We start from the raw sequence: 7,060 nt of genomic DNA, 5'->3' as shown, positions 1-7,060 counted from the left end.
TACGTTTTGAGTGTTTAATAGATAATGTTGTAATATATAACGATTCAAAGTCTCAAAGAAACAAATTCGCCAAAAGAGCAAAACAAAGACACTGAAATCAGGGCATATACCAATAAGGACTTGTTTACTATAACAGAGGCTCTCAAATAACACTTGCATTTCGTGCTTACGCACGCTCTTTAGGCCTTTTACAAAACAATGTGACACACAGACATCAGACAGACATCAGACAGACAGACAGCGTAGGTTATTTAAATGTAGGATTAAAGACGTTCGTAATGCTGCCAATACCTCGAAAAGCGTTGAGTATATCGTCAAGGTGACTCGTAGTCTCGGACCTATAGCTATTGGCCAAAATAATGATTACTCGTGAGATAGGGCGATTGCCTGTCGTTGTCTTTTTGTGAGTAAACGGACTGTTTTCGTACTAACACTGTCCTGTAAAGACGAGGAGCTTTCAGCCTTGTGCGGGCGATTCCCATAAACAAGATAATTGGTAAAAATCGAAGATCGTTCCGTTGTTACATTTGTGAAATTTGCGGAAAAAAAACTATGCGCGTCTCTTTAACGATTCTATTAGTACAAATTGCTGCGTCGGTGTGCTTCCCATCCATTCCGATTCATTCTATGGATTGAGAACGACCGTTACCGCCTCTGACGCCTTCTGGCCATGCTGTTTCTGCAATAGGCGCTTCCTGTCTGTTTGGGTCTAATAAGAAAGTGCCCGGGGATCACAGACCTAATATTGAAATGGTGCCACGACTTCATTTGCCCCCACCGCACAACATTCGTCCGCCCCCTCGGGCGAAGAAAAGCGGGTTAAGGAAAACACTCCAATTTGATCGTGGCGTTCCCTTGTGTGTGAGTTGTTTTGTTAATGGCGGGGGAGGTGGGGCTTTGCAGCGCGTGCTGCGTGCTGCGTGCCGCGCGCTCGCTGATTGGACGTGATTGATTACGATGGCCTACGGTACGTGTATACCGTGATTGCCTATGGTATGATCAGATGTAATTCTACCTCCTCTTTCAACATGTTTATTTTTACACTTCACGGTATTAATCTAACACTGACACCTCGGTTATGAACGAGTCATGTGCAGTGTTGACTTTGACGATGTGCCAGGCGTATGTCGTTTACTCAATCCAATTAAATAAATCGAGTCAACGTGTTGATATTAGCTTGCCAGTAACTCGAAAAATACCTGTTAGAACTTGTATACTCGGGCTTGTGTTATTCCCCATTAATTAAAATCTGACTTGGATCTTTTTAAAGAGTCATTTTTTTTGTTTTAAACACGGTTCATAGCTTGTGAGAATCCCCATGATTATATTGGGGCACATTCAGTTCGAAGTTGGTCGCGTGTATTTCGCGTGCCATTCGCGTGGGTCAGTGTGCCCACGCGACGTGTCCTTTACACTGGTTCCACACACCGCCATACCCCTACTTCGCATTGTAGCAGCGCCCGCATTTGTTCAAGAGTAAAGCCTGCTGAGGTTGCCGACAAGGACAGTTCACCCAACGCGCAGCGAGTTGACACTCGATCGTTCGCCTGACACAATATTAGTCCAAGTTCATCCTCAGTTCCGTCGGGCGTCAGGCTGCAACCTTCAAACGAGGAAATCGCAAGGAAACAAACCAAACAACATGCGACGACAATCGATGAGATGACCCCGATCGGATCATCGAAAAACGCCAGCGAAGAGCCGCGAGGATTCGGCGGGGCGCGGAGCCTAAATCCATCCCGGATGTTTACCGGAGGGGTGCTGGTCAAGTGCAAGCGTCAGTACTAAATAGAACCGTCAGAAGGAGAGATACAGAAAAGGCCGAAATCGAAGTTTGATTGATTCTTGGAGTTTAACTTCACCTGCCTGCTATAACCGAAGAGCGATCGAGCGTGCTCGGCATTTCTATAAGGGACGAAGCTTAAAGGAGAAAAAAAGACTGTCAATTTCTTCTCTCTATTCCAGGCGATTTCTCAGGGGCATTGCCTTCCGGATTTTTTTTTTTTCTTTTTGGTACCAAAAATGAAAGAAATTCTAAATGTCATATTGGATGGTCCCTCAATTGATCGTAACTGTTTTGGCACCGCCTGGACAGTGCGGCTAGAAAGTGAACCAAAGCCGGCACGCGATTGGTCAGATTTTCTCATCGGCGTCACGAGTGACGTTTCAAAGTTTCAACCTCGTATTGGTAGATGCGGTAGTAGATTTTTGATCGCGTCTTCTATGGTCATATATGCTCAGCAATTATTGATGCCTACACGAAACCAAATGGTCCTATGGTGACTCACGTGCCGTGGTACGAGGGTTCGAACCCCGACGTGAAACATGGTGCTTGTGTTCTTGGGCAAGACACTTTACTACAATTGCCTCTCTCCACTCATGAGTATAAAATGTGTACCGGTGAAGGTTGAGAACAGAATGCGCTGATCTCGAGCTGCTACGAAATTGGTTTCACGGCCTTATGAACAGGGGTGATAATAATTATGAAGCATTTTGAGACCTTAAGTATACAGCGCTAAGCACCAGTGACATTAGTATTGTTATTTTTTCCCGTAAAATCAAGCTGAGCCCGAGTCGAAACAATGGGCATTACTCGATGCGAGCGCCCCTTTAATCTGACAAGATTGAGAAACTGTCTACAATGTAACAACACACATTGCTTATTTATCGACGTCCGTGAACCTAAATACATCTCAGTCAAGATTGAGGGGCATACCCTTTTAAAGCGCACGTCATCTGTATTGATCCAGCCGCGCCGCACGAGCATTCAATTGAAGGTCCCTAGATCTTTATATTTAAGCTCGTCAAGACGCAAACATTCGTCTCCTCTCGAGGCATGTTTTGAAAGCTATCGATCTCTTGCACGTTTCCTTTATTGCAAGAAGTATCCAAACGTGACATTCCACCGCGTTGGGTAGTTTCAATGGGAAGCGATGAAAGGCTATCGAAGCTACATTGGGTTCAAATTTCAAATTTAAGTACACTACAGACTGAATGGATTAAACTGCGTGGATTAACCACATCGCGTGCATGTGCGCAAACACTCCCATCCACGTAACGCGCAAAAGGTACGCGCGAGTAATTTCCAATATCGTTCTGTGCACAAACTCGCAGAGTAAGAATGGCCGTCGATGGTCCTTTGCTATCGGTGCTATGTATTTTTCACTGCGGGGGCCAACAAGAGCATTATTCGGTGCTGATCTTTTATTTCCCCTATTATAACTTCCGAATGTTTTCGAAATCTCAGGTGAACAATTTCCTTCACGAGACGTAATCGACTGATCACGTGAAATTGGTTGGTACCCGACCATAACAAACGTCAGAATCGTCACGTCTGGGAACCAGACCGTTTGAATTCCCAGTATTTCGAGAAAAAAATATGGTGCAAATGCTATTCAAAAAGTTATCCATACTTCCAAACTAAGGAATTCCAATACTGTTATTGACTCCCAAACTAGTTATAATCACAATTTCAAGAAGAATGAGAAACAATACGTCAAAAGTACTTACAATGGCCTCAAACAAAATGTGTTCTGGTGTAGTTACTTGCACTCCCGTGCCAAGTGGTTGTTTAAAACCACATCGCGCCGGGAATATTTTTTTCCGAAATTTTTTTGCAAAAAGGCCAAACAATTTCAGCCAACTTCTGATAAACAGCCAAACGCGCGCCACAAACACTGATACAAACACTGATTCGCAAGAGTCATTTTAACAGTCTTACGATATTTCTCGCCGAAACTGTTATGTTTCAATACTCCGGGTGTGCACTGGAGCGCAAAATGTCCAATAGGCCGTGCACAACGGCCAATTCAAGGTCAACACACGGTCCGCCTCCACAGACTTCAAGGACTTTGTGCGTGTGTACAAAAGGCACGATGGATTAACGTGTTTAGACGTCACCCGGAGGCAAGTCGAGGCAATCTTGACGATTTAACCCGTCAGCCGTGCCTGTGTATAAAACAGCCAGTGCGTGTTATCACATCCTCCCGACGCGCATTGGTTATTAACTGTGATTTATATAGTGTTCCGGCAAATTAACTCCAACTTGTCTAACTTGTTTTTATCCGATCGGTCCTCAAATTCTGCCTCAAAAGTTAAAGTGTTGTTACGTCCCTGTACAGTGACATTATACGCGAGGTCAGTGACCGAAGCTTGACTTCACTGTTTTGTTTCCTTGCGCGCGACGAGACTTATGGCGGCAAATCGCATCTCAGCAGATTCTGTCAATGCAATTACAAGTCAGTAAAAGGCACTTTCCTAACTAACAAACAGACAAACAAAACACATCACCGGAAAATAACAAGTTTATGCTCCGCTCAGTCGAAGAGACTTAGTAACAGAAATCACATTACATTACATTATTGACGAGTCATGAACGCGCCTCCGAGTGCTTCGTATGGCAGACAGGTGGTTTAAATGGCGCGAACACTGAATTTCCCCTCCAATTTTCGCGCGTGTAGCCGTTTGGAATCATTTGTTTTCTCTAGCGGGGCGACCGGCGCATCTTCCATGCCGTGTTGGCACGCAACTCTTCACGGATGATTTGACAAGGACGTGCTTTTATCTTATGTTGCAAGAAGTGCAACACGTCTATTCGATGTGTATCCCCCAAGGACCTCTGTGTTGGGACAGCAGCGCAGTGACTAACATACTGACGACGAGTTGCAAGCCATAATAAAATGTTCCAACAGCTGAAATGCCCACAAAGTGGAATGTCAAAGCATGTGCAAACTTCATGTGTTTTCAGGGCGAAGGATAACACGTGATGTGATATTCAAATTCAAAGACGATATGCGTAGTGTTAACTTCATTATTGTAAATGACGTGAACATGGTATTGAAATGGGCCATGTTTTCCTCTTTTTTAAGTTTCTACCATAGAGCTATTTTAAATTACAGCTTTATGGTTTCTACGCATTTCAAAGTTTGTATTCTTGAAAGGACAGAGTACCGAGTACAGAGTACAGGGTGCTGGCACCTCGTGAGCATGCATGAACACTCTTTTCTCACTTTGTCAACAATTCTTATTTCCGCATTCGAACTGACCGAGGCTGAAGTAGCAACTTGCTACTGACATAAAACCGTGGGGGATTATGACTATCGTGCATAAGTACGCATAACTTTTACTGAAGGACAGCTGTGCACCATTGTCGCCGGCCGTGCGTCCACGGGTGGATGTACGTCGTACAGACGCTATAGATTTGTGCTCGCATGCACGTAAGCGATGTGTCCGTAACTGGCTTTGACAAAACACATAAGGCCTAAGACCAAACGCGCGCTCGATTCTACGCGGAAGAGTCCAGTTTCAAGTTCAATGGACGACAACCGACACCCACTGTCGCTTAAAGTAATCCGGAAGGTCTAACAGACTCAATTTACCCGATCGATGGACGGGGCATAATCGTCGCCCGCTTGCCGGCATCGGATTTAATTTACTGAGTTAATTGCAACACCGCTTTGCCACGCGTGAGTCTGCTGAAAGGGAGGGGAGGGCTCCGCTCTCGACACACACACGCACGCTGTGGGGGATCTGTAATGCGATAGGCCAATGGGAAAACATGGGCGTTCCGAGATTGAAATCGATCCCGGGAGATGGGAGACAAATTGCCGTAGGTGCCACACGGTCAATGTTGATTTCCGGGTTTTTCTTTTTCTTCTGCTTACATGTTCTGTAACTTCGTAGGATGTTATGTTTTTACAATGTTTAAGTGGCATGAAATCCCTGAAAATTTTCATGTTTTTGGATTGTTTACTTGTCCGATTTCTATGGTCTGGTTGATAGGAAACTAGCCCAATGTCTTACCGTTCCCGAGAAAACACGAAAAAAAAACACGGTTGTGTACATCGATGGGGCGGACATTTTGTGACATAAGCATACGTATTTCAAGTCGTTTCTATTCAACTGTACACGTTGTATGCGTGTCACATAATACACACAGCACCATTACACAAACAGTGTTTAATACACGTCCGCAGAATGCATTGGACACTAAATTATAGAAAATGAAAATATAAAATGTATGTTTTATTTTTTTGATACAGAAGGATATAACAGCTTCTACGAAGAACTTTCGAATAAAGTACGTTCTAAACTGAGAACATTCAATAAAGATCAGATGAACTGATCCCGCACAACTTAAAGAGTGCGTTTTAAAGAGTGTTGGACGTTGGCTGCGCACGTTGATCAGGTGTGATCGAAGCGCTCCCTAACGCTTCTTGACATTGTCTGGGTGGTTGTTTCAGCAGGGCGCCTTAATTCAATTTCCGAGTGTAAACGGTAAAATATTAGCCTGCTATGATAAGACGGCGGTTCGTGGGCACGATCAAGAAGGCTTGATTGCTGGACAAATCAGACTGAAGTTAAAAAGTTAATACGAAGGCCGCAATGGGCAACACGCCCACTTAGTGAGGTCAAGTTCTCCGGCAATGCGTGCAACTGGCACGAGCTCCCAATTTATAGGCATCCTTATTGATTTAGGTTATATCAAACCTTGTTAACTTTTAATGAAACGTATACAGCCAAAAAGTACAAGAGGATGAAGTTTGAGGGTTACCATCGAATCTTAAAGGCTACTACCATCCTATGTGTGAAAGACACAACAGAGGGCGCTAATGCGCACAATGCCGACTTTCGAAAACTGTGGATAGCAAGAAACGAGTTATTATGGCTCCCTGGTCTTCATCCTTAACTCGTTTATACTGATGCCAATAACCCCTAATCTGAACTCTTGGGGGCTCTATTCATAGACCTGGCTCACCATCATTGGTTCCCGCTATCTTCCCGCTGATAGGTAACACTAAATAACTTAAACAAACGTCGTCAGAACACGGAGTCGTGACCGATACTACCAGGGAAACGGATATCCGAATGGCAGGGCAGTTTAAGTTGGCCGAACAGGTGCAAGGCACTAGTGTAGATACCCTTATACGTACCACTTCGGGAATGACATCAAGACATATTGACGGTGCGTGCACAAAATACCTTCGGAAAAATGGCAGACACGCTTCAGGCGTTCTGACTCTGACGCTAAAATGATTCGATTTTTCAAACTGAGAGAGTC

Source organism: Patiria miniata, unplaced genomic scaffold, assembly GCF_015706575.1.
Source record: "Patiria miniata isolate m_02_andy unplaced genomic scaffold, ASM1570657v1 HiC_scaffold_8, whole genome shotgun sequence".
Classification (NCBI taxonomy): domain Eukaryota; kingdom Metazoa; phylum Echinodermata; class Asteroidea; order Valvatida; family Asterinidae; genus Patiria; species Patiria miniata.
Note: the sequence above shows the minus strand (reverse complement) of the source record.